The 27500-nt window shown below is 38.0% G+C and overlaps 1 protein-coding gene and 1 pseudogene across 1 annotated transcript in view; one reads left to right on the forward strand and one right to left on the reverse strand.

The window, feature by feature from the left end:
• Window positions 1-27500, reverse strand: part of LOC145258208 (UPAR/Ly6 domain-containing protein qvr-like) — a 286606-nt gene that overhangs the window by 202444 nt on the left and 56662 nt on the right. The window lies entirely within an intron of this gene.
• On the forward strand, window positions 24060-24176 carry LOC145258603 (5S ribosomal RNA; annotated as a pseudogene).

The following is a 27500-nucleotide window of genomic DNA, read 5'->3' on the forward strand; positions in this document are numbered from 1 at the left end:
AAACGAAAAAAAAAATCCTTGTCTTTAGAAAAAGAAAATACATTCACTTTTAGACTATCTCCGTAATTTCTCTCTTCAATTCGATACAACGAAAGGGCTTCCGGTTGTAACTTCAAACTTTATTATGTGACATAAGCAAACTCATGTATGTATACGACGGCTTACTCTCTTCCTTAATTTCATCTCCCAAGTCAAATTCGTCAACATATACGTAATGCCTACTAGACACTATCCTCGAGTGTCTAAGATCTCTCTGTACAGGGGTTTGTCAGAACAATCTGGCATGAGGATACTTTTTCCATAGAAGTAAACCCTGACCAAATATTCAAAATCACATAGTATTCGCTGCCCAGATAAGATCTCCTCACTACGACTACCCCACAGCTTTTCCGAGAAAGGTGCACCTTCTCCAAGTGATGTTACCTCAAGTAATAGCACGAAGCTGGATACTCCACCAGACTAGATAAATTCTTTTCCTGGAATCCAGTAAGACCATGAGACCAACATGAAAGATGTACTACAACATATAAAAATGGTTAATTGGGGAGAAGAAAATTATGTTCTCAATTTCTTTACTAACTCAGTGCTTGAGAGATAAAGAACTTTAATGGAACATTCGAATATCTATGTATCTCATATAGACTTCAAGTGTTAGCCCCAGGTCGTGGGCCCCTTAATTTCTGAGAACTTCGACTGAAGTAAAATAAAACAAAAAAAAATAAAGGACACTATCTATGGCAACACTTCAAAAGCCAATAACGACCAACATCTCTCTGTCTCTTTTCTCCGATCTGGAGCACGTTGTGCAATGGGGCAAAGGGTGGCTGGTTAATTTTAACGCATCCAAAACTCAGCTTCTAATTTTTCAGCATAAACGCTCTCATTCATATGAATGGAGTTTGTTTCAAAGAAGCTTTCTATTTTGACAAGCTTCTGGGTTTGACCTTCACCCCTAACCTAAAATGGAAGACTTACATCAAATCTGTTGCCAAGGTCGCTGGATAATGGTTGAGTCATTCCACCGCTCCAGAATGTGTCTCACTCCATACGCAAGCCTCTACCTGTATAAAAGCCAAATACATTCTAAAATGGAGTACTGTAACCATATTTGGATAGGAGCTGCTCAGAGAACCCTATTCTACCTTGACATAGTTAAAACCGGCTTCAAAGCCTAGTAGGTAATCCCCTTTCTTCTTCCTTGCAACCTCTTTTCTACAGTATAGACCTTATGAACCTGTCGCTGCTCTATCGTTATTTTCATGGTATGTGCTCCTTTAAGATTTAATCTATGATTTTCCTGCCAAACTGTCACGAGAACCGCTCGTCTAGCTACAGCCACTATCAACAATTTAACCCACTCTCGATATGTGCCTAATCTAAACGCAAATTCAATGAACAAAACTTCTTTGCTATAACTGACCGCCTGTAGAACTGTTCTGTTTACCTGCTTTCTTGCTGATGGTCGTCTTCAACTCCAATGTAAACAAGTTCGTGTTTAGTGTTCCTTTTTATTAATTAAATTCTACCCAATTTCGACCACCAACGATCACTACACTGTTGTCTGTCATCATTGTACACTCATTAACCCTTGTCCTCGAGTGGCCTTCGAGTATTGATAAGTGATGACTCCCTTGTTGAATAAATGAATAAATGCACCTATGTATATGTGTGTGTACTTCAATTCTGTATATATGTATGTGTGTGTGTGTGTGAGAAAGAAAGAGAGAGTTTAAGCAAGAAAATCGTGTTGCAGAGATATTCAGGAAAATATCCAACAAAATAGTCAAGATGTCATAACGAATCGACAAGAAAATGGTTTCCAAGTTTCTTCCGCCAATTTGAGCTTTGAAGATAAGCCCAGGCCGAGGCGCTCATCGGACATCGATGAAGATGTTTTAAACACATCAATGATCTTCGTGGAAGAATTTGTGAATTTGCCGAAGATCTCAGCCCACCATGTGCCGCCAGTTTTGAAAACAGAAGGGTAAAGTTAACAAACTGGACGTCCAGATTGTTCATTCTTTAAGCCGATCGTCTTAGGGCAGATCCTCTGTCCACCACAAACGATATCTCTAGGCAACGAATTGAGCCCATTATTGATCGGGTCATAACACGTTATATAAAAATGCGTTTCCTATGGCAATATTCAACGCGAAAACAAGTGAGTCCATACAGATAAATTTTACACACACGCTCGCTCAAAAAAGAAAGAAAGAAAAAAACAACGCTAGATTCATGTAAGATAAATTTGTCTGTGCATTTGGTGTGATAGTTGTGATATCCATTAGTTTTTTTAGGTCGCGTTCAAAGATTAAATACAAACTTTGCGTTGAGACAATTTCTCAACATGTGAACGAAAAAAAAAAACATCTATAATATAAATCTCACCTGTCTGTTTAAATGTACGTATGCATGTATGTATGTCTGCCTAAAACTTTCGACAGAGGCGACGGATTTCACGAGATTGGTATCGTTTTGAAGCTCGTCGTCTCGGACGATAAATATTGAAAAAAAATGGCCAAAAATATTAATTCCTTCAACCCTCAACTGGGCAGTTTTCTACAAGGAGGGTTTGATTTTTTGCGAGCCATTTTTTTTTACAGGTCATCGTATCGGTTGGATTGACTTTGCCTAATTTTAACTTAACGAACTTCTGATCGCGTCATAGAGTAGAAGTAAGACGTCGGATTTTCTTTCACTTTTTTTTCCTGCCTTCGCGTCACGGGTTCGAACCTGCTGCTTACTACCACTTTTTTTTTTTTTTTTGTGCTTAACACACACCTCCAAACCTCCGGGCAACGTCGGCCACCAAGGCCAGTCAGATATATACATCCAATCTGTTGATCGATGAAAAAATGATTGGATCATTCTACCGCTCAAGTATCTCATTGGCGATGCAATCCTCTATCTGTAGAAGAGCAAAGTACGTCGTAGGATGGAGTACTATTGCCGTATTTGGGCAAAAACTGCTCGGTATGCCCTATCTTGCCTTGATAGAGTTCAAAACCAGCTTCGATATCTAGTAGGTGATGCCCTTTTCGCTTCCCTGCAACCTCTTTTCCACAGAAGACACGTTGCAAGCCTGTCTCTGCTCTATCGTTATTTTCATAGCAACTGTTTGTCTGAGTTCCAATCTCCAATCTATGGTCTCTCTTTGCCAAACATTTACAAAAAACCTCGATAGCTACAACCATTAGTAAGAATTTCCACCACTCCAAGGCGTTAACTTTAGTCAAAATCGCCTGGTCTTTCTTTCATCGGATTATTTCGATTATCAATACTTATCGAAGACATTCCGATACAAAACCTATCTAAGAACACTGCCAAGCAAATAAAGTACATTTGTGTTTTTTTTTTTTTTTTTTTTTTTACAAAGGCATCACCACATTATCAAGGCCCAGAGGCCACTCAAGGATAACGGTTAAAGAGTGTACAGTAGAAGTTGGTCAATATAGTAATCATTAGTAATGAAAATTTGGTAAATTTAATAACTTATATGGAACGGCTCATCAAGAACTTATTTACCTTAGACTTGAACACAACCATATTGTAGTCAGCCGGAAAGCAGGAAAACGGAAGACAATTCCACAGGCGTGCAGTTCTAAGAAAGAAGCTTTGTTCATGGAATCTATGTTTAGGTTTAGGCACAGATAAAGAGTGGGGGAAATTATTGATAGTGTTTACAGCTAGACGAGTGTTTCTTGTGAAAGTTTGGCGAGGGGGGACCATAGATTGAAGCTCAGTTGAACACTTTCCATGAAAATAACGATACATCAGAGACAAACTCGCAACATCTCTTCTGTGAGATAGAGGTTGTAAGGAGGAGAAAAGGACATCTCCTACGAGGCTACAAAGTCTATTTTGAACTCTATCAAGGCAGGACAAGTCCTTTCTAGCAGCTCCTGCCCAGATGTGGCAACAGTATTCCATCCTTGGACGTACCTGGCTCTTATATAGATAGAGAATAGCATCAGCAGTGAGATATCTACTGGATCGATAGAAAGATCCCACCATTTTTCCAGCGGCCTTGGCAACAGATTTGATATACGTGTTCCATTTAAGATCAGGAGTAATGGTCAAGCCCAGAAGCTTGTCAAAACTTGAGGCCTCCTGAAGACGAGAGCCATTCATTTCAATTGATGACAAATGTGGATTAAAATGTTGATGATGTAAAGAGAGAAGCTTGGTTTTAGATGCATTAAAAGTAACCAGCCACTCCTTTCCCCATTGTACTACATGCTCAAGATCAGAGGAGAGAGAATTGGAGAGTACTTGCTCGTTTACTGTCTTAGATGTGGTACCATAAATGGTAGTGTCGTCAGCATAAATGTCTACAAATGATGTAAGGATATGATTTGGAAGATCATTAATGTAGATCAGGAAAAGAGTTGGGCCCAGGATGGATCCCTGAGGGACACCGGCATTAATACTGTGAGCTTCTGATTTTTGCCCCTCAACTACTACTCTTATGAACCTATCAGAAAGAAATGATTTAATAATTGAGAAGACTTTTCCAGCTATACCATAGCTAGCGATCTTATGAAGTAAACCTTTATGCCATACCCTATCAAAGGCTTTAGATATGTCAAGAGCAATTGCCCTAGAAAGATTGCCACCGTCGAGAGATTTGCTAATCCTATGCGATATAACTGTAAGGACATCTGCTGTAGATCTAGCAGAACGGAAACCATATTGAGTGTCACTAAGAAGGTTATTTTTGTTGAGATGTTTGATTACTTCTGTATTTAACACAGATTCTAGCAACTTACTCATGACGCACAGGAGACTTATTGGCCTGTACTGAGAGGGGGATGAGCGATCACCTGAATTCTTAAATACAGGGCATACTGATGAGATTTTCCAGGGAGATGGGAAACTATTCTCCTTAAGACAACGTTTAAACAGTTTTGTAAGTATGGGCGCTAGTTCAGGTTGAAGTTTTTTGAGTACTATAATTGGAATACCATCAGGGCCAGTTGCTTTACTGGAATCAAGGTTTTTGATTAGCTTGGCAACATCACGTACAGATATACGTATATCACATAGCGTGTTTTCTGATACAGGAGGAAATATTGGGGGTTGGCGGTCTTGGTCGCAAAGGGTAGAATTAGCTGCAAAGTTCTTGACAAAGAGTTTGGCTTTGTCTGATGCTGATGAGATTACCTCAGGTCCATTGATAATAGTTGGGATGGAGCACACGCTTCTGTTCAGGATTCTGTTTGCTATTTGCCAAAACTGGTGGGAACCAAGCCGCTGCTCAGCTACTTTGGACTTAACAGATTGAGCATACAACTCTCTTGCGTTCTTTATTACTTTCTTACAATGGTTGCTGGCAGTCCTGAAAACGGCTTTAGTTTCCATACATCTATTACGTTTGAAGCAGTGGAAAAAGTGATTTCTGTGCGCAATGGCAGCAGCACATTCTGGAGAGAACCATGGCTGGCTGTTAGGTTTTTGCTGAAACTTTTTAGAGGGTATGAAATGGTCAATACCTACAATTAACCATTCAGTTAGGTCTAATACTATAGAGGACACATCCTTTTTAAACATGGAATGCAGAGGTAGATCAGATATAAATGTACGGAAGCTATCCCAGTCAGCCTTAGTGTATCGATATACTGTACGATGAAGTGGTACGTCTGGGGACTTATTACATTTCATTTTTATCTTAATTGATACAACAGAGTGGTCGGAAGATCCAAGAGGCGACAGAACAGAAACTGAACATAGTTCAGGGCAAGTTGTGAGAAAAAGGTCTAGTAGGCTCGCATACTGGCCGTCATTATCGGGCACACGGGTAGGTTCCTGAACAATCTGAGTGAGGTCATAGGCAATGGAGAAATCATGACAGAACCTCCCCTCATCATCGGTCTTGTTTGAGTGGGTCAACCATTCGACGTTGTGAACATTGAAGTCTCCACATACGTGAATGTTAGCTGAAGGATAAGTAGAAAGGACTTGGTCAATTTTCTCAGATATGCTTTGAAAGATAGTAACTCCGCTGTTGTGGGGGCGATAGAGAGTAAATATAAATGCAGTAGTGTGAGCTAAAGCAACCCGGAAGCACATATAGGGTAAGTTAGGATCTTCCCTGGAGATGTCCCTCCCACATGGAAAGCTATCTTTAATATAGGCACATATTCCATGCCCATGGCGATCTTGGGGGTCAGATTTAGAAGTTAAGTTAGAGTATCCTGTAATTGCAAACTCATCTAGGGAAATAGCCTGTCCAATGCCAGTTTCACTTAAAAATAAAAGGTCTGGTTTAGTCTCCTGTAATTGGGTTTCAACCTCTGGAAGGTTAGAACGTAGACCCCTGATGTTGGAGAAGGAGACATGGTAGTAGGGGTCTACGTTGGAAGTTGGAGAACCGGGTTTAATCGTGTATTTTTTCTTGAAACTTGTCATGATGAAATTTTGGAATTTGTGGACTAGGTCGACAGATTTACTTAGAGCAGGACAGAGAGGGGAAACTAAGAGAGAAAAAGAAACGAAGAATTTTTTTTTTGTACCACATGATAAGGTAAAGCCGTAACAATTACCCACTAGTATGGCATCGAGAGGCCCCACCAGAAGCTACTGCATGGTCCAGATTCCATTCACCAAATGGCAATACAGCAGCCCCAGTACTTTGCACCTGCTGATAGGACAGCCTCCTTAGTGGTTAATCCAAGGTTCGGGTCCCTGACTATCAGGCGGATAACGTCAGCCCAGACAAAACGTTTACCTCCAGCACCCTTACTAGTGACATGGCTACAAGGATAGACATTGAAACAGAAAATTTCCACCAACTCTGCCAACTGTTCGCGCAAAAATACTGCCAACCTAGAAAACAGCTTTTTCTTCTCCCTTTGTCAGAAAAATCACTCATTTAAAAAATGAGGACTGAGGGACAAATAAGAAGAAGCGAGAGTAACAGGAGCTGCCGATAACGCATCCACAATGCGTTTTCTACTCTCCATTAAAAAAAAAAAAAATAAATAAATAAATAAAAAATAACTATTAAGTATTGTACTTAATAAAAGTCCAACGGACCTGTTTAAGGGAAAGTATGGTGATAGATTCCCCTCCCACGAACTAAAAATGAGTACAATTAGGTAATCTATTTTTGCAATCAACTCGGTAGATAAATAAACATTTATGGACGAGAGAAAAAAAAAAAAAAAAAAAGAAGCTAGCATTTAATACAACAGAAATACATAAATTAAATACTGAAATAAAATGTAGTTATTAATATTTTAATCTTAAAATAAAAAGTGCGAATTAGTAGAGAAAAAAATCACTTATCACAACAACGCATTCCGTCTCCAAACTAGTGAAGAATTTAACTTTTAATAGCGTTCAGAAGATTTTTTTTTTTTTTAAATTAACCGTTAAGAGAAAGCGTGATTTTATTCTGAACTTTAACTAATCACGTTTTAAGCAACTTATGATATAAAACAAAATCGGATGGGGGGGGGTTCTTCCGAAGTTAGTTGGTGACGTTATAAGTAATTGCGAGATAAGATGGGAGCCAGAAATTAGGGGTGGGGGACTGAAAATGATAATCTCTCTCTCTCTCTCTCTCTCTCTCTCTCTCTCTCTCTCTCTCTCTCTCTCTCTCTCTCTCTCTCATACACAGACAAAGTCTTTTCTATAATAGTAGATAGAGATTCACAAAATGACGCAAGGGTATCTTCTGAACATATAAACAGTAAAAGTCGATGTTTTTTGTAAAATTGCCATCTGTCTCTCCCTCTAAGAAATTCTTACGATTTTTTCTGTATCTTCATTTTTTTTTAAATCTTTATTCTCATAAAAAATGCACAGCGACACATAAGGGGCTACTCAAAATTAGATGCTAGCTTTATAAAGCATCCTAAGTGGGGAGTTGCGTTGCAAGATCGTTGCTCATATTATATTAATTACAATTTTTGCATGTTTGTATACAGTCAAGGAAACAGATTTAAAAAGATCAGCGATGCCACGCTCTTAACCCGTAATACAAGGGGGCATCTCTTTCATTTCCCTTTGAAGGAGGTGGTAATGCTGATCTCTTAAGCACCGAGTGGAACAGGCACTTGAAATCGAATGATTTTTACCAGCGACCTGAGCCACGGATTTGATGTAAGTCTCCATTTTCAAGTCTAAAATGAAAGTAGGTGCCAGAAACTTATAAAAGCAAAGGGTTTTTCTCGAAGAAGTTATTCATTTGCATTAAGGCAGAGTGAGGATCAGAGTTTTGATTGGGAAAGGAGAGAAACTCATTAAATTTAACCAGTCAACTTTCTTTTCTTTTTTTTTTACTCCAGATCGGAATAGAAAATCAGAAAATATTTTGTCATTAATGCTCTTCAAAGTGTTGCGATAGTTTTGTAATCTACATAAGTGTCGACAAATAATCTTAGAATGTGGTTTTGGGGTTGATCATTGATAAATATCAGGAAAAGGATTAGGCGCAGAGTTGATGCTTGGTGCACACTGACATTGATACTAGGTGCTTTAGACTTCTGCCTATCAATGACCTTAGCCACACATCTGATGTAAATTTCCGAATTCAGGTCTGGAGTAAAATCAGTCGTAGGAGCTCATCAAAGTAGGGGGTCCTCTTCTAGATAAAGAGATAAGCCGAGGGGCGATAATATGCCGTAATTCAACCAACAATTGATTCAATCAACACTAAATCGTTTACGGTAGGGTTATTGTTTCGATATTGAATACAAATTAAGTGGACAGAAATGAGTCTTTTGTTTGTTTTTTTTTACATGGAGTTCACCACTTATCAAGGCGCAATGGCCACTCGGGGATAAGGGTTATTGTGTGTACAGTAATCAAATGGATAGTGTAGCAATAGTATTGAAGAATTGGTAAGGTGTCATTAATTAGGCGGGGGCGGTTCATCAGGAATCTGTTTGTGTTTGACGAAGACATCCAGGTTGAAGTCGGGAGGGAAACAGGAAAGCGGAACAGCGATCCACGGGCGTGCAGTTCTAAGTAAGAAGCTTTGTTCATGGAATCTACGTTTTGATACTTCTGGCAACATCGTGACTTTCGCTTCAATTGTTTTGTTCTTTTAGTTCTCATATTCCATAAGCGATGTTTCGGACACAATAATTGCAACTTATTGAGTCCGAATTTAGCCTTCGAACAGTATCGTTTGCTAGTTATTTTTGTTCTTAAACAGCTATTTTTGTAACTCTTTACATTAAGTGGCTTCATGGCTTGTCAGGATTAAAAAAATGTGTCTGACAAAGAGGTAGAAAGATGAATACAACTAAATACGGGAACAAAGAGTTTGCGTGATTTTTTTTATTCTGTGATTCCGTCTATCCAGTTATCTAGCTAACACGTTTCGTTGATTAGTTTTACCTCTTTACATCAAGTGGCTTCACGCCGCGTCTGGAGCGATTTCTTTAAAAACAAGTGAAGCATGCATGGTACCCCGTGAGTGCACAGTGAACGGGACATAGAAAATGACTAAGTTCAGCATCCACCCACCCACATTTATCCCTAAAAGTCCATAGGGGACGTCAAATCCTGGTGAAAATTAACAAACGGTGCAGTTTTAGACCTTAACATATGTAAATTTGAGTTCTGTACCATGCAAAAAAAAAAAAAAGAAATGATGAAGTCCATCATTTGCCCCCCCCACCCATTTAGCCCCAAAAGTTCCCAACGCCTTAAAATATTTAAATTTGAGTTCAGCACCCTTCAAAACTGCTAAATAGACATACAGAACAATGATCTGTAAATTCACTGTTGTCCGTTCGTCCATCATTTTTTTTTTGTACCTTAACAAATTTATATTTGAATTCCGCACCATGCAAAACTGCTAAATAGACATACACAGAAAATTTTGGACAAATATGCTAAAATAGTCTCAAAATTGGAGTGTTTTTATTAGCCCTAAAAAGAATCCCTGGGGTACACCCAAGAGTTATCGCGAAGTATAAACAAACAAAATTATATAGAAATCAGTTAGTTACAACTTTTCAGAAAGTTTTATAAAAATCCACGGCATCAATTTTTTTAATAAGCATAAGTGTCAATTTTAGCCATTTAAACCCGAAAGGCACCCCGGGGGGGGGGATGGAGTTTTCCCGGAAAATCCGTTCTGTTACTTTTTACTCATATCATGTTTAATGTTTGTGCAAAATTTAAAAAAATCCCAAGGCGTAGTTATTAAGAAAAGTGCGGACAGACGAACGGAGGAGGGTGAATTTACAGGTCCACCCTCCTTTTGTCGGGGTACCAAAAAATCTTTCTCGTCTGAAAATCGCTGTACTCTTTGACACAAAGAAAATATGCTTAACAAAATTAAGAGGGTTTAGTTAAACGGGTACGAAAATGTCTGGTCGATTTGCGACGGACTTATTACCGTAAAGTAGTTAAACCTATTTACCACGAACGCGAACATCGTCGTCCCAAAAACAACGATTACATCATTTTGTTGCACTGGCGCGATCCCCCTGACTGGCTTCCATACACTTTGCTTAGGTGGGTTATTTTTACGGTCTGTGAAGGAAGGTAGGGGGTGGCGGTAAGAAGGAGGGGTGATTTGGCGCCCCACCCATACTCCTCGGGTGAGTCAGCTGGAATGATAGAAAAATGCTAATTCCGCTCTTCGCCTCTTTTGCTTAACAGACATTAATGTGTATTTCTACTTCGGTGGGGGGGGGGGCGTATTTATGTTTTGTTTTAGTTTTCAATTATCTTTTATTTGATTTTGTTTTACTTGTTTACGCACACAGCTGGCTGTTGAAAGTACTCGTCTAAAAATAAACAAACACACACACATTATATATATATATATATATATATATATATATATATATATATATATATATATATATATATATATATATATATATATATATTCTGTGGACCTTGTTTACTTGCTTACAATTCTATCTTTTAATTACGAGATAAGAGGTGAATATATATATATATATATATATATATATATATATATATATATATATATTCTAGCAGGGATGCCCGGCGTTGCCCGGGTGTTTGGAGGTGTGCGTTGAGCAAAAAAAAAAAAAAAAAAAAGTGGTAGTAGGAAGGCAGGCTCGAACCCGTGCCGCGAAGGAGGAAAAGTACAGGGGAAAAACGTGACGTCTTTGCTGTTACGACCACCGTCAAACCGGAAGTGGCCTAAGTTTAAATTAAGGCTAGACAATCGAAAAGAGGGGATCATTTTCGGAAATATCGGCGAAAAAAGCGATCCCTCTCTGTAGAAAAGTGCCTAGCTGAGGGTGAAGAAATTAATGTTTTTAGTCAATTTTTCAGCATTTGTCGTCTGAAGGGTCGGGCTTCAAACGATACTGATCTTGTGAAAATCCGTCGCCTCTGTCGAAAGTTTTAGGCAGACATGCAAACATGCATACATTTATATATTGGTAGCTCAATTTTTCGACCCAAACCGATTAAAAAGCTTGCTCTGTCTCTGAATATCCTTTATGTAAAATTTCAAGTGTTTATACCAGAAATTGTCTGAGTAATTTGGTAGAGACCGCAGGGTTCAATTTTTTTTTTTAACTTTGAACCCTATTATTACTCCTTAAAATTTATTGTTTAGGGCTCATATCAAGTTATTAAGTTAGAGCCATGCCCAAGAAACCTATATCTAAAATTTCAAGTGTTTCGACCCAAAATTGTCGGGGGAGTTTGGTAGAGTTCTCAAAGGTCAAATCGTTGAACTTTAACCCCTTAATAGCAAATTTCTGGCCGAAAACCGATTACAAAGATTTTCCCAAATCTCACTAACCTGTATATCAAATTTCGAGTTTGTAGACTGAAAATTGACAGTTTATGCGTAGGGAAATGTACACACACACACACACACACACACACACACACACACACACAAACGGATACATTCACTTTTATAGATATACTAGCATGGGTGCCCGGCGTTGCCCGGGTATTTGGAGATGTATGTTGAGCAAAAACAAAAATCAGTTTTTTTTTAAACTTTGACCCCTATTATGACTCCCTTAACATTTATTGTTTTAGGCATATATCCAGTTATTTAGTTAGATCCATGTCCAAGGAACCTATGTCTAAAATTTCATGTGTTTACACCCAAAATTGTCGGACGAGTTTGGTAGAGTTCTGAAAGGTCAAATCGTTGAACTTTGACTCCTTAACAGCCATATTTCTGGCCGAAACCGATCACATAGATTTTCCCAAATCTCAGTACCCTGTATATCAAACTTCGAGTCTGTAGACTAAAAATTGGCAGAGTTATTGCGTAGGGAAATGTACACAGTCAGACACACAGACAGACACACAGTCACGCGGACACATTCACTTTTATAGATATACTAGCATGGGTGCCCGGCGTTTGGAGGTGTATGCTGAGCAAAAAAAAAAAAAAAAAAGACGGGCAATTTTTTAAAACTTTGACTCCTATTATGACCCCCTTAACATTTATTGTTTTTGGCTCATATCCAGTTATTATGTTAGATCCATGTCCAAGGAACCTATATCTAAAATTTCAAGTGTTTACACCCAATTGTCTGAGGAGTTTGGTAGAGTTCTCAAATGTCAAATCGTTGAACTGTGACCCCTTAACAGCCAAATTTCTGGCCGAAACCGATCACATAGATTTTCCCAAATCTCAGTACCCTGTATATCAAACTTCGAGTCTGTAGACTAAAAATTGACAGAATTATTGCGTAAGGAAATGTACACAGACATACACTTTCACTTTATATATATATATATATATATATATATATATATATATATATATATATATATATATATTATGGCCAACGATGGAGTACTGTTACCACATCTAGGCAGGAGCTGCTAGAAGCACTTATCCTGCCTTGACAGAGTTCAAAACAAAATAGACTTCGTACCTTGGGGGGGCTTTTCTCTTCTCTGCAACCTCTTTCCCACAGAAGAGACGTTGCGAGCCTGTCTCTGCTTTATCGTTATTTTCATGGCAAGTGCTCAGCTGAGCTTCAATCTATGGTCCCCCTCGCCAAACTTTCACGAAAATCACTCGTCTAGACAAAACCACTATCAATAATTTCCCACACTCTTTATCTGTGCCTAAACATAAATGTACAACAAGGCTTCTTTCTTAGAACTGCACGCCTCTCTTCCGTTTGCCTACTTTCCAGCTGACTACAATCTGATTGTCTTCAAGTCCAACGTAAACAAATTCTTGATGAATCGTCCCCCTAAGTCATCCAATTTACCAAATTCCCACTACTTATGTTTATTACGCAATAATCACATTGAATAATGTATACCCATTAACCCTTATCCTCGAGTGACCTCCTGGCCTTGATAAGTGGTGATTCCTGTGTAAAAAAAAGAGCCGCCGGCATTGCCAGGTCGTAAAATACGCTTGCTATGATATGTCAAACGAGCTGCAACAAAAGAAGCAGGGAATTCTGAAGAACACATGCGTTGATATTATTTGGATTCTTTAAATTACTATTTTCATCTTGAGTGTCATTTTCACAACGTTTCGGTTGATCTAACCTCCGACCTTCTTCAGGTGTATCTTGTTGAAACTGGAAATCTTTCAGTCGAACGCAGAGATCTACATGGATTTACAAATGGAGTTCCGGAGTTCGACAAGATACATCTGAAGAAGGCTTGAAGTTAGATCTGCCGAAACGTTGTGATAATAAAACACAGGATGAGAATAGTAGCCAGAGGAACTCAAATAATACGAACAACTAATCCTCATCTCAAAAATTCAGAAACACGGCATAATATTATTTATAGAAAAGACTGAGACTAACAACAGCACGTCTTGGAGAGAGAGGTTATAAATAAGAAGAAAGGGTGTGCCAAGCAGCTCTTACCATATCTGGACAGCAGCTGCTCAGCGAGCCATATCCAGCCTTGATAGAGTTTAAAACCGGTTTCGAAACCTAGTAGGTGATATCCTTTTCTCTTTCCTGCAACCTCTTTCGCACAGAAGAGATGTTGTGAGCCTGTCTCTACTCTATCGTTATTTTCATGGCAAGTGCTCGATTGAACTCCAATCTATGGTTTCCTCTTGCCAAACTTTCCAAAAAAAAAACACTCGACTAGCTACGACCACTACAAACAATTTCTTCCACTCTCTATCGGTGCCTAAATCTAAACGCAGATTGCATGAACAAAGCTTCTTTCCTAGAATTACCAACCCGTGGAACACTGTTCCACTAACCTGCTTTCTGGTTATATACAACATGACAGCCTTCAAATTCAATGTAAACAAGTTCTTGTTGAGCCGTCCCCATAAATAATCAAATTCTACCCAATTTACACGATTAACGATTACTACACTACCACCTTACATTCATTAACCCTTATCCTCGAGTGGCTTTCGGGACGATATGTGGGTGACTCTCCCCCCCCTACTCCACCAAATCTGTGTATTGTACACAGACGTGCAACGCCGAAATCTTGAGTAAAATAAACATTGTTATTTTTAAGAATCGGTAACAGCAAAATGTAACCTAATAACCTGTTATTACTTTAGCGGCAATCTTGCTGGCAAGTACATGGCCAGGTTAGTAGACAGGGGAAGAAGCCGGATGGATGCGTATTCATAACGATTGGCTTATAAAAACAATAACTGATTTGGAATGCCAATGGCATGTCCTACAAGTCTGTTAACTAATTTGGACTGATACATGTTTTGACAGACAATCTAGTCGTGTTGCTCGCGTAAAAGCATGCAGGGGTGGGGGTGGGTGGGTGACGGAACGGTGACACCAGGCATCCAAATTATGGAAATGGGATGGCGGCACAAAGACATATTCAAACGATCTACGTTTCTCATACTATTTCGGAGTTCTAGCACTTATACTCGAGTCTTTGGGAGCATACAAACCAAAGAGTTTGTTCGAGTCGTTACCAGAACATCACCAAACTTCTGCACTCCACTGGTTCACGTCAGCAAGATGATAACTGCAAGAAGGGGGGGGGGGTAATGTATAAAGATTGCGGCCATGAAAGAATGTTAGATGACATCGGTTTACACATTAAGAATTTTTTTTTTTTTAAATATTAAGTTATGCTTGTGTTATGTTGATTAATCGGACTATTATTCTCATCTTGAGTGTTATTAGCGCAACGTTTCGGTCGCTGCAACCTGCGACCTTCTTCGGGTGTCGAAAAAATGCATCTTTTTCTCTGCTAAGGAAAAGAGGGTTGGCCCTGCATTACAAGCATTCGAACCGTGGGTCCGTAGATCATAAAGAAGGTTTAATCTTCGAATTTCTTGTAATACAGAGCCAACCGTCTTTTCCTCAGTAGAGAAAAAGAAGCATGTTTTCAACAACCGAAGAAGGTCGCAGGTTGCAGCGGCCGAAACATTATGCCAATAATACCCAAGATGAGAATACTAGTCCGATTAATCAACATAACACAAACATTCACATCTCATCTAAAAAATTCATAATTGCATTATTAATTTATATTATTATTAATAATTTATATTATTATTAATAATTTATATTATTATTAATAATTTATATTATTATTAATTTATATTATTATTAATAATTTATATTATTATTATTAATTTATATTATTATTATTATTAATTTATATTATTATTAATAATTTATATTATTATTAATAATTTATATTATTATTAATAATTTATATTATTATAATAACTAGCGGGGGTACCCGGCGTTGCCCGAGTGTTTGTTTCCGGGACGGGGGGGGTTAAAAAATGTTATGGTAGGTAAGTAGGAAGGATCAAACCCGGAGTCATGAGTAAAAGTAGGAAAATAAAGTGTGAAAAAAAACAAAAAAACATCTGCAACGTTAACAGTTCGGCCACCAAGAAAAGTCCATTCCAGTTGTTTAGGGGGAAAAAAAAAAGACTACGGTACGTCGGCGCGAACGTGAAAATATAATGTGAATTGTCCAGCACGCTAACCACTACGCCAAAGAGCACTGCAGCTTAGTTTAGTGATTTTAAATAACTTCACATGAAAGAACTACGAAGCCAAACCGGTGTTCTCTTCTCAACTGTTCCTTGTGAACGATCCCCAAACGGTGTTAAGTGGTGGCAGGGGGAGGAGGAATTTATTAGAGAGAAAATATTTTACCACTTCCATTGATCTTAACCGATTTTGGCTGTGACTTCTCAGCAGAAAAAGTATAGAAATCTAAGATTATCGAGGAATTTGAGAAATAATAAGCCTCAGATATTGTTCTGCCGTTTGTGCAGATTATATTTGCATGAAATATCTTGATTTTTAATCCTATTAATGTCAAAATCAGACGGGAAAAAATGAGTTCATTTTATTTATATAGAGATAATTATTATTATAATAATAATAATTATAATAATAATTATTATAATAATAATTATTATTATAATAATAATTATTATTATTATTAAATATTATTAAATACGGAACCATTTCGAGTTAAATTTTGAGTTTCGTTTTTACATAAACACGACATCAGGTCGAATTCGGTTGCCATTTTATTTTGCTTCGGCTTCTTCACATAATGTTGATACTTTTCAAGCGTGCTTTTCTCAACTTTACCCGCATAATACTAACTGGGTTTTAATGGAAATGATTCCTTATTTAATAATGTAAAATGTAAACCCCAACATTAAGTTACCTTCTAATACCTAAACAGAACTTTTTTCTCGCCTTCTTCCATAGCCTTTATAAATTGCAAAATTGAAAAGAGAAAAGCTAGTTAATAGATAATAAAGAAGGTAAATTACGAGAATGACTATGGTCACTCTCACTCTCCCTCTCCCTCTCCCTCTCTCTTTCTCTCTTCATCTTCTCTTCTACGTTTCTTCTATCTTTCCATCTCCCTCCCAATCTATCTATCTATCTCTTCCCCTCTCTGCCTTTCATCTTCTCTTTCTGCTTTGTGGAAAATTCAAATTACATGAAAGTGTAAACGAAGATGAATCTAATTAGGAACTTTATCATCTGGTAAGAGTAATCAACAACAGGGAGTATGTCCCGAGAATGGTGGCCCACAAGAAGAACCATGTCATTATATTTCACAGGGTTGGATAGAACATTTTTTCCACACAGTTCAAAATTACGTAAGAGAATGGAAAATTTTCATCAGAAGTTTGGAGTAGAATGAAAAATAGGTGTGCAGGAAGTTGAATCATGTGCGGAAGTTTGGAACGATACGTAGGGATGAAAGTCTCTCTTTTTTTAAACTCATTGTGTCTAGTATCAGTATTTCAAAGAATCACTTCTTACTCTATGTACCTAAAGCTAAACGGAGCTTCCATGAGCAAAGTTTCTGTCGTGGTCCTGCTTAAGGGGTTACAATATTAAGGTGAAAGAGTCCTGGTGTTCACTGCGATTGGCTAAGCTACGCGTGTGCTCTCTGCTCGACAGCAGAAATGGCTGGCTTATATAGACGTATCCATACTATCATAGATACTATCATAGATATGGGTGTGTTAACTAACAGTTTCTTTCCAAGAACCGCTCGTCTGTGAAGCACTATACCACGAAGCTGGCACTGCGTTCTCTGGTCCCTCATCTGATCCTTTCACATTCACAGCAAAACTTGTCTAACAACCAGTATAAATAGTTTTCGTTTTCCCCCCTATATGTACCTAAAACTAAACAGAAATTCCATGAGCAAGGTATCTTTCCAAGAAGTGCCCGTTTGTGAAACACTTTACCACGAGTTGCTTCCTAACTGACTACAAGAGGGTCTTTCTCAAGTCCATCTGCTCAGTTTTTATCATTATTACTAACCCTCGTGATGTTGTCTGACTATATGCCTGATAAACTCATGAACACTTTCGGCCTTAATAATTGGTGACTTTTTAATACATAAAATATCGCTGACCTCGTTTGTCCCCCCCCCCCTCGACATAAACATTACGTCGCTATGAATAAAACCTCAAGGGGCATGAGTTATTTGAACAACACTTATTGGAGGGTTTTTTTTTCTTTTATCTTACGCACGATTGCAGCTATCAGGCGAAAACAAAGAAATTATTAATTCACAACGAAAGTATATATGGCAATTAAGCTACATAGAATTGTCCGTGTTTCTTCCTCATGAGGATTCGTCAGGCTATTGAATTCTCACCAGGATGAAACGCGGAAAATTCTGTGTAGCTTAATTGCCATATATATATTTTCCAAACTTACTACCTAGCTCCACTTACGTATCGAGCACTGTCGAATTAAATACTAAAAATATTTACATAAACACATAGAATAATGTATATATGTGTGTATGGATGTGCGTGTATGTGTGTGCGTGTGTGTATGTGTGTGTGTTTATGTCTATATGGGTGTGCATGTCTATGTGCGTGTGTATGTGTGTATGTATGTGTGTGTATGCATGTGTGTGTAATATTCAAAGCATAAACTGCCGCATCACCACAGAAATACGACCAACTGATTCTGCCGGCGAAATGAACACATACTGGAGACAAAAGAGATCAACAGATGTGGAACAAACACCTCACAGAAAAAAATCGAACAATTGATCACTTCTTTTGAACAGGAAACATGGCATTCACTGTTCAAACCTGTGTGATAATTGCAAAGGCATCCACTGCACCAACTCGCCACAGCCAGATCTTGATGATGACGAAGTTACCTTTGACTAGCTCTTGACAAGAAATGTTCTTTGGTTCGTTCATTAACTTTTTCTGTGGGGGTAACGCAAGAGCCTTGCCCCAGCATTCAACCAACTGACCCTTCCTTTATTGTAAATTGTACTTATTTTGTATCTACTTTTTATGAAATGTCAGAAATTAACGTAAAAAATTTGTTGCCTTGAAAAAGGCTATTTAGTTTGTTTTTATAACTTTTATATTCATATTTGAATAACCTCTCAATGGGGAGGGGGGGCTAGTCATTTTCTGGTGTAAGTTTATTGTTAATCATATAGCTACTTATCATTTCAATTTAAAACCCTAAGAAAATATCAAGTTGACTTGGGGTAGTCTCTGTGTGGGTTTTCACGCAAAAATATATTTTTTATTTCTAATTTAATAGTTTTTTGTCAGGAAAAACGTTTATTTTTGTCAGTAATTGTCACGAATAATGGACATACTTGTCAGGAAATGTCAGGAATTTTATATCTCGAAATTTTAATATTGTTAAGTTGGAGTTTAAAGATGGCGACCGGCGACTCCTTTCGGCAAGCTTAATTGTGGTAAGCTTTTTTTTTATCTGTAAGAGAGATTATTCATGCTAAATATGCAAGTTAAAAAACTTTGTTAGCAATTTGTTTGAGTTTCAGCCACATTTTGATTGGGCTGTTTTCCATGTACATTATTCTGTTTTCAAGATAAAATAAACTTTAAAAGGCCTGATATACCACAAAACTGATATAACAATAAATCGATTTCTATAATGTGCGCATCAGCGTTAAATCACTCCCCCCCCCCCCAAAGAGTTGAAATGCCGTAAAAAGGAAAACCTGAATCCAACGAATCCAACAAAAGAAACAAAACAAAATATACGTTTTCCCCCCCCCCTATCGACTTGCCTCCTCATATAAAGCAGAAAAAAAGCATAAGGTCGTTTTTTTTATCGAGAAGAAAATTCAGCACTTTTAAAAAAAAGGGGGGGGCATTACTGATGGGAACAAAAATTAAAATTGCTTCAGTCCAGAAAGATTTCTCATTCACGGACTAACAACAGAAAAAGACTAAGCGCAGTATCACAACAGATACTACACTTTCCTATTTACTTGCCTCCCGACGATGACAAAGTTTGAGAAAACGTCGGCTTTTAATATATGGAAAATCACCCCCCCCCCCAATATTTCTCCAAAGTGTTGATACGCCATAAAACATACACAAATGAATCCAATTTGCATTTGTTTGTTTCTTTTTCTCCTGTGGGCGAAGAATACTGTTAGTGTGGCATAATTTGGGCGTGGGGATGAGAAAGGCTGCACTTGAAAGAAATCGTCTTTTACGGATTTTTTTTTCTTTTCCATTTCTCATGAGTGAAACTAATCGATAGATCGTACTTCGATTATTGTTAATGGAAACGAAAGAAAAACGAATGCTTTTCGTTGTGAATTAATAATTCCTTGACGCCGTGAAAATAAATAGGTTGCAACTGCGTGTAATAGACGGAGGAAAATCAGATGCAAGTTCAGAACATAGACAGACAGGCATCACACAGAACTGCCTATGAGAGACAGACATGCATTAGTTGGATCTGGGTATGACAAACAAGCAGACATGTTCTGGGACAGTATATTACGGATAGACACATCAGCTAGAATTCTAAATGACAGATAGACGTATATATAAGAGCAAATAGTTAATAAAACATGTTAAAAAACACTTTGAAAAAGAGTTAAAAACATATTTAATTTGAAAAAGAAACACTAAATAAGTGGATAGTCCTTAATCCGCGGAGTTTCGAAGAAATACTTTCCTTCTCATCAGAGCGTAGGAATTAGCAAAATGCGGGATCGGATTTTTTTTTTTTTTTTACATGGAGATCGCCACTTATCAAGGCCCAGAAGCCACTCAGGGATAAGGGTTATTGCGTGTACAGTGATCAATGAGATAGTATTGTAGTAATCATTAGTATTGGAGATTTGATAGAGTGTCTTACTTAAGGAGGCGGTTTATCAGGAATTTGTTTATATTGGATTTGAAGACATCCAAGTTGTAGTCAGGTGGGAAACAAGCAAACGGAAGAAAGTTCCACAGTCGTGCACTTCTGAGAAAGAAGCTCTGCTCATGGAATCCACGTTTGGATTTAGGCACAGATAAAGAGTGGGGAAAATTATTGACAGTAGTTTCAGCCAAACGGGTGTTTCTCGTGAAAGATTGGCGAAGGGGACGAGAGATTGCAGCTCAGACAAGCACTTGCCATGGAAATAACTATAAAACAAAGACAGACTCGCAACGTCTCTCCTGTGGGAGAGAGGCTGCAAGGAAAAGAAAAGGGCATCCCCATTAAGCTACAAAGTCTATTTTGTACTCTGTCAAGGCAGAATAGGCTGTTTTTAGCAGCTCCTGCTCAGATATGGCAGCAGTACTCCATCCTTGGACGTACTTGGCTTTTATACAGATAGAGAATTGCATCAGTAGTGAGATATCTTCTGGAGCGGTAGAAGGATTCCACCATTTTCCCAGCGTCCTTGGCAACAGACTTGATGTATGTGTTCCATTTCAGATCAGGAGTAAAGGTCAATAGCTTGTCAAAACATGGAGCCTCCCAAAGACGAGAGCTATCCATTTCAATTGATGCCAGATGGGGATCAGAGCGTTGATGATGTAAAGATAGAAGCTTGGTTTTGGATGCATTAAAAGTAACCAGCCACCTCTTCCCCCACTATACCATGTGCTCAAGATCAGAAGAGAGAGAATTAGAGAGAATCTGGTCATTTACAGCCTTTTATGTGTTGCCATAGATGGTCGTATCATCAGCATAGATGTCAACGAATGATTTAAGTATGTGTTTTAGGAGGTCATTGATGTAGACCAGGAAGAGAGTTGGGCTCAGGATGCACCCCTGAGGGACTCCAGCATTAATACTGTGGGCTTCTGATTTCTGCCCATCAACCACTACTCTTATGAACCTATCAGAGAGAAATGATTTAATAATTGAGAAAACATTACCAGTGATACCATAGCCGGAAATCTTGTGAAGTAGGCCCTTATGCCATACCTTATCGAATGCCTTTGATATGTCAAGAGCAATTGCCCTGGAAAGGAAGCCTTTGTCAAGAGATTCACTAATCCTATGAGATATAACAGTTAGCACATCTGCTGTAGATCTTGTGGAGTAGAAACCATATTGCATGTCACTAAGAATGTTGTTTCTGGATTCCAACAACTTACTCATGACACACAGGAGACTAATTGGCCTGTACTGAGAGGGAGATGACTTTTCACCTGAATTCTTAAATATAGGGCACACTGATGAGGTTTTCCAGGGTGTTGGAAAGCACTTCCCCTTAAGGCAATGCTTAAACAGTTTTGTAAGTATGGGGGCAAGTTCTGGTTGGAGCTTTTTCAGCACTATAACTGGAATGCCGTCAGGGCCAGTTGCTTTACTGGAATCAAGGTTCTTGATTAGCTTGGCGACATCACGTACAGATATTTGTATGTTGCATAGCGTATTGTCTGTTATAGGAGGATATACAGGGAGTTGATGGCCTTCGTCGCATAGGGTAGAATTAGCTGCAAAGTTCTTGGCAAATAGTTTGGCCTTGTCTGCTGCTGACGAGATGACCTCAGGTCCATTGATGATAGTTGGGATAGAACGCACGCTTCTGTTCAGGATCATGTTTCCTATTTGTCCAGAACTGGTGGGAAGCAAGCCGCTGCTCAGCTACTTTGGATTTAACGGACTGAGCATATAGTTCTCTTGCATTTTTTTATTACTCTTTTACAGTGGTTGCTGGCAGTCCTGAAAGCAGCTTTAGTCTCAGTGCATCTATTACGTTGGTAGCTATGGAAAAAGTGATTTCTGTGCGCGATGGCAACAGCACATTCTGGAGAGAACCATGGCTGGCTGGTAGATTTTTGTTGGAATTTTTTCGATAGTATGAATCGGTCTATGTCTACAATTAACCATTCGATCAGGTCTGATACTGTAGAGGGCACATCCTTTTTAAATATGGAATGCAGAGGTAGATCAGATATGAATGTACGGAAGCTATCCCAGTCAGCCATAGAGTATCGATATACAGTACGGTGGAGAGGTACGTCTGAAGACTTATTACATTTCATTTTTATCTTAACTGCTACAATGGAGTGGTCGGAGGATCCCAGAGGAGATATAACAGAACATGGACATAGCTCAGGGGAAGTTGTGAGGAAAAGGTCTAGAAGGCTTGCATACTGACCGGTAGTATCGGGCACACGGGTGGGTTCATGAACAATCTGATGGAGGTCATAGGCAGTGGCAAAATCATGACAGAACTTCCCCTCGTCATCGGTCTTATGTGAGTGGGTCAGCCATTCCAAATTATGGACATTGAAGTCACCGCAAATGTGAATGTTAGCCGAAGGATGAGCAGACAGGATGTTTTGCTTGCAAAAATATTTGATGAAACTGCAAGTAAGTCAAAGATCTTACTTGATAACAAAATGTGAAGCAGAGGGAATAGGGTGAAGAAAAAGGTGATTTCACATGAATGGTAAAGTATCCAATGACGGTAAAATCCAAAAATGTAAATCCAAGAAAGTTAAATTTCCATTCGCACAAGTAAAATCCAAGGAAATCGTGTAATTGGAAGATGGTCCAAAATAATCCAAATGGCCAAATCCGTGGAATAATTAAAAAATAGGTATAATTTTATATATATATATATATATATATATATATATATATATATATATACTAGCAAAAGTACCCGTCGTTGACTGGGTTCAAAAACAGCCTACAGAAAATGGACTCTGATTTATGAAAGTATGATAGGAAGGGTTGTAAAGAGATAGCATCGAATTTGGGGGTATCAAAACCAAAGTAAAATATGATGAAAGTAAAAATAAAATAGATAAACCCCATAATTTATTGTACCATACCTGTTCACACTGAAACACTTATCACAATATTCTGTGGATCTATATAAAGAAAAAATCTTGTTAAACTTTGTGATATATTTCCATTCTATGGAGGTCAGGTGCGAACGAACACTCCATAATTTTATTATACCATATTTCTTCAAACTAAAACATAATTATCAAAGTATGAAAAGTCTTTATTAAAGTTTGTACCTATTTCCATTCTATGGAGGCCAGGCGCGAACGAAGACCCCACAATTTTATTATACCATCCCTATTTAAGATAAAACATACTTATCAAAGTATTATTATGTACATCTATATCAAAAACACTTGTAAACGTTCTTTTCTGATTTTTTAATTTTTTATTTCCATACTTTGTGGACCAGGCGCGAACGTAGACCCTACAATTTTAATGAACCACCGTTCTGCCAGATAAAACATACCCATTCCTGTGTCTCGATATATCCTCTATCATTATATGTTATCAGTTTTTTTAAAATAGTCAACCATATAAGAGCCTATTCGCGACCAGACACCCACACATATTCAGCTTTTTATATATATATATATATATATATATATATATATATATATATATATCACAATCACGTTGACACACTGGTTCTCGTCAGATCACCGAAGTTAAGCAACGTTGAGCCTGGTCAGTACCAGATGGGTGACCATTTGGGAAGGCTAGGTGCTGTATGTGCTTTCCGCTTATCTCGGCATTGTTTCCATTAATCTAGAACTCTATATGACAGATAGACGGATATATATCATCTAAAATTCTATGACAGTAACATGTATGCCGTATATTTCGGTGTATAAGGCGATCGTCAGATAAGACGAGGGACAAAATTGGAGCAAATTTTAATAAATTTATCATATATCGGTTGTATAAGACGACTGCTAAATAAAATAGACATGTTTGTTTAGCCTAGGTTAGAGATTGCAACACCCGGTATCTTATGAAATATTGATTTTTAAAGAATTTTTTTTTTTAACTTTAAGGGTCGTCTTATATGCCAAAATATATGGTACATCATGTGAAACTATGTTACATATACGAGGGGCGTGCAATAAGTAATGCCCCTGACCCACTTCCAGTTGTCTGATCTGAAATTTTGCATGTGCAATGATGTATATCTCTACAGGCTATGTGGTAAATTACAGCTTTGAACTAATTGTAGTTTCTGTTTTACAGGTGTTTGAACTGAGTCAGGTGTGAAATGGAGCCTGTTGAATGTCGAGCAGTGATCCGGTTTTTGTATTTGGAAGGACACACAGCACAGGAGACTTTTGATGAAATGAAAGAAACTTATGGTGATAATGCCCCATCATAGGACATTGTAAAACGGTGGCGTCTTGAATTCAAACATGGCCGGAAGTCTGTGGAAACAGCTACCAGACCTGGTTGCCCCCCTTCTACCATTGATGAGGCATCTGTTCGTCAAGTTGAAGCTGCCATTTTGAAAGATCGGCGCATTAATATTCGCAAAATAGCCCAAAATGTCAAGATTTGTACAGGGTCTGTGGAAACTATCATTCATGACCATTTGCATATGCATAAGGTGTCTGCCAGATGGATTCCCACGTTTCTCACACCATTCCAGAAGCGAGAACGCGTCGACTGCTCGAGGATGAATTTGGAGATATGCCAAGAAGATGAGTCAAAGTTTTTCAAAAGACTGATTACACAGGATGAAACCTGGGTCCATCACTATTATCCAGAGACCAAAGCCGAGTCAATGCGGTGGAAGCACTTGAACTCACCACCTCCAAAGAAGGCAAGGGCGCAGCCCTCCGCTGGCAAGATCAAGCTCACAGTCTTCTTGGACCAGAACGGAGTAGTGATGACAGATTTCCTGGCAAAGGGTACCACATTTACAGGAGCCTATTATGCTTCACTTTTGAGGAAATTAAGGAAAGCTATCAAAATCAAGAGGCGGGGCAAGATCAGAAAAAGGTACCCTCCTCCTGCAGGACAACACTCCGGTCCACAAATCACATGTCGCCAGATCAGAAGCACGAGTGTGCGGTTATGAAATCCTCCCCTATACTCCCTAATCTCCTGACCTTGCACCCTCTGACTTTCACCTCTTCCTAGCCATGAAGTTGTTTTTGAAAGGAAAGTGTTTCCCAGATGACGCAGCCTTGATTTCTGAAGTCATGTCGTGGTTGGAGGACCAACCTGGGGTGTTCTACAAAAACGGTCTCCAGAGCTGCATCAAACGATGGGAGAAATGCATAACTCTGGGTGGTTCCTATGTAGAGAAAGACTAATAACTGTGCCAAGTTTCGTAGCTCTACTCCTATGGGAAGTTGGTCAGGGGCATTACTTATTGCACGCCCCTCGTATATATAATCTAAAAATTTATATGACAAACAGACAGATCTCGTATCATCTAAAACAATCTACATTACAGACAGACAGATATATATAATCTGAAACTATATATTACATACAAACACTTATATACAATCCAGACCTTCATATGACAAACGAACGAATATATATATATAATCTAGAACTCTATATAATAAACTAACGGAAACGATGACGCAGCCAATTCTTTTTCGAACATTGCCATTATTGATAAAAAAGGATATACAGAAACACGAAAACAAATCAGTGATTGGCCGCACGAAAGTGGCTTTTAAGTCCTACAAAACTCTGCCATTTTTGGCACACATTGTGCAGACATGTGCGCCACTAGCAGCATGTTCTTGATGGTCATTTCTATGTGTAATCAAATGCCACTTCAAACCACCTGCTGTTGTGTACGTCTGTCCGCAGTTGACACAGTATATGACAGATACACACACACACACACACACACACACACACACATATATATATATATATATATATATATATATATATATATATATATATATATATATATATACACACACAAGTCTGTGTGTCTATCATATATAGTTTCAGATTATATATATCCGTTTGTTTGTAATATAGCTTGTTTTTGATGATACGAGATCTGTCTATTTTTCGTATATATTTATAGATTATATATATGTCACATAAGATTTCACATAATGTACCGTATATTTCGGCATATAAGACGACCCTTAAAGTTAAAAAGTCATCTTTAAAAAGCAATATTTCATGAGATGCCGGGTGTTGCAATCTCTAACCTAGGCTAAACAAACATGGTTTCGTGATTTCGTAGTCGTCTTATACAACCGATATATGACAAATTTATTAAAGTTTGCTCCAATTTTGTACCTCGTCTTATCTGACGGTCGCCTCATGAGCAGATGTATATCATCTAGAACTATATGACAGATATACGGATCTATATTATCTAGAATTATATATGACTCACTAACAGATATATATCATTTAGACTCCATACCACAGACAAACGGATATGTATAATCTAGATGTCAAAGATAATCAAAGAGAAGAGTCAATCAGATCTCGATTAAGACTACCACGTTGCTTCTGGCTGTTAAAGAACTGGTCCAACGCCGTGGTAAGTGACGGAATTTTGTTTTGGGTCGCGTGAAAATGTTATCTGTAATATCCGAATGACTCAACATAGCTAAGTTAGGTGTATCAGAATTTTTGTAGGAATTTTTGACACCCCTAACACGAAACTGCGAATAAAATATAAAACCTCGTAATTTCTCATTTAAAAGTGGGTTGTTTATTTTCCTTACGGATTATACTTCCAAAATAAACTGTTAAAGTTGTATAAAAAGTAATAGAAATATTATTTTTTTATTCAAAAAAAAAAACAGTAATGAAATTAATTGAATTTTACGAGTTCAGTATTTTTCAATTTTTAAACTTTAAAAATCTATCAAAATTTTTCTATTGATTCTATTTTTACGATATTTTCAGAGGCAATATGAAATTTCATGCTCTTTCCAATAAACCGAATATAATATTTTAGACAAACGTTTTTTTTTAATTCACGCCCCCCCCATTTTGAAATGTCTATTAAAAAGTAAATAATTAATTTACTCACCAAAGTTTTATATATCACAAATTGAAGATAAAAGATCA

This window comes from Euprymna scolopes, chromosome 33, assembly GCF_053919585.1.
Source record: "Euprymna scolopes isolate OS-2025 chromosome 33, ASM5391958v1, whole genome shotgun sequence".
Taxonomy (NCBI): Eukaryota; Metazoa; Mollusca; class Cephalopoda; order Sepiida; family Sepiolidae; genus Euprymna; species Euprymna scolopes.